Raw genomic sequence first — 2,413 nt, forward strand, 5'->3', positions numbered from 1 at the left:
ATATATATATATAAATTAGGTTATAGGATATTTCTCATTTATAGCTTAATTTAAAAGTATCATTCAAGTTGCATATTATTTTTCGAGAGAGTTACTATTCAAATTATGTGTTCGTTTTTCCAAGAGTAAATGCGTATTATGTTCAGACTTTTGCTTAGCATAAAAAGAAAGTTTCCCCAAAACACAATGCTTTTCATGCAGATTTCGAAGCAACCGGGCGAAAACATGTCTCGCATCTAAAGGAAGATTCGATCCACTATCGTCTAGTGATATGTAAAGGGTCGTCATTCCTATTCAGATGATATAGAGTACAAATCCAACAATCTGATTGGCTCTTGTGATGGTAATAAATCATTCTAAACAAATCGCTAGAACTAACTGCATTTCATTTCTTTTCTCTTTCACATCGTATGTTTTTATTTCTTTATCTGCTTTGAATTATCAAAATGATTTGAATGTTATGAAGTGACATCGTAAAAAACTTTTATCCTTTCTATAATTTCCTATGTATAATTTACATGTGTATATTTTTATATAATAGGAAACATCACATATGTTTGATGTGTTTTACATTAATATTAAATATGTAATGCAGAATTTCGTAGAAATATCAATCCAACATCGTACAATACTATATGCACACAAGTTATAGCAATTATTATCATATATATATGTATAGTATGGAGTCTCTTTAAAATCATTTATTACATTGTCGCACAATTTTTATGTGTGTATTATTCTTAATGCAAATCTCTTTATCGAAGCAATATTTTTGTAAATCTCATTATAAAATAAAGTGGAATATTGTGCATGCTTTGTATGTGAATAATAAACTTCTCACCAGCTATCAAGAAATTTACACATTATTCATAAAAAATAAGAATACGTGAAGAGTTAATGTAATGTGGCGTAACGCTATATTATAATTAATTCTGCTTTCGTAAAGTGAAAAAAAGTTGACTGACTCGTGCGAGATGCAATAAGTTAATAAATTGTACCAAGATGTGCAATTTCAACATTATCCTCCGTAGTAGTGCACGCCTCCGACCTTCGGATTCCCGGCCGCGTAAAGGACGAAGGATACGTAATTTATCGTGCATTACCGTCCACATAAACTTTAGTGAACCCGCTCTCTTACAAAGGTTTTTAAATCTTGAGAAAACGGCCACCGTAAAGAGCGCGCCCGCCGCCGCCACCGCCACGCACCTGCCGTTCGTAATTTAAAGGAAACACAACACGATAATTAAGCGGGACGCTTTCCGGTGATAATTAAACTGATGCGTGTATACTTATGCGGGAAATTATTCTACTTGCAACCGCGGTGCCGTTTGACAAGTGATCCTTTTCAAGCGTCACAATCCTTATTGCTTTCTTTCGCTTCAGTCTTCATTTTTTTTCTTGCTTTTTTCTTCCTCTGTTCTCTACGGTCTCTCTCTCTTTCTCTCTCTCTCTCTCTCTCTCTCTCTGTCTCTCTGTCTTTCTTTTCTTTAATTTTCACTGAATGAATATAAGGCGGTATCATTATGAGCCCCATTATAATGAATCCTAGTGCACTTTTGACAGAGTTAGTTAATTTCGCGTGCACTTAACAAGATTTTATGCTCCCGTGACATCTGCAGAATTTTTACGAGCGCGAATAAATTAAGCCATCTTATCTCGCAGCAAAGTGAGAGAAGAACGATAGAGAATGACGAAATTTCTTTTTACGGAATGTATAAGATTATTTTTTTGTCACCTCGTTGAAATACGATACCAATTTTGTTGGTCAATAATAATTAACTTTTTAATCTGGTTTCGTTATACGGTCGCGATTTCATTTGCACTTAATGACTACACACATTTTGACTCAACAGATAAAAATTATTTTACACATCACATCATAATTCATTTCGCAAATATTGTCATTTTTCTTCTCCATTTAAAGCACTCTATTTTTTCTTAATTTGTTGTACGCCAAATAGGCGTATACCTCCGATAATTTAACCAATCTTTCTCGGTTGTCAAGTATCCCCATTTCACTTATCCTTCGAAAGCAGAGGCCGTGCACCGATTTTCTCGACGCGACCGATTTATTCATATCTTATTAACTTTTACCGATTATCACATGCAAGATTTTTGATGCCGATTTTCACAAATATGATTAACATAACAAATAATGTCAAAATGAATACGAAAGCGCTTTTTGAAAAATTTATATACAAATAATTTTTACATTATAAATCACAGAGAATTCTTTTATAAGATAAAATTGATATTTTCGAAGCAAAATTATATAAAAATCTTACAAAAATAAAATGCCAAAGATTTAATTTAAAAATGAAATAAAAACTCCATCAGAGATCAAAGGAAGAGAAAAGAAGAAAGAAAGAGAGAGATCATATTATAAATAAAATTTTTTTATCAAAATCGATTT

The sequence above is a fragment of the Formica exsecta genome, unplaced genomic scaffold (genome assembly GCF_003651465.1).
Source record: "Formica exsecta isolate Colony F162 unplaced genomic scaffold, ASM365146v1 scaffold72, whole genome shotgun sequence".
Classification (NCBI taxonomy): Eukaryota; Metazoa; Arthropoda; class Insecta; order Hymenoptera; family Formicidae; genus Formica; species Formica exsecta.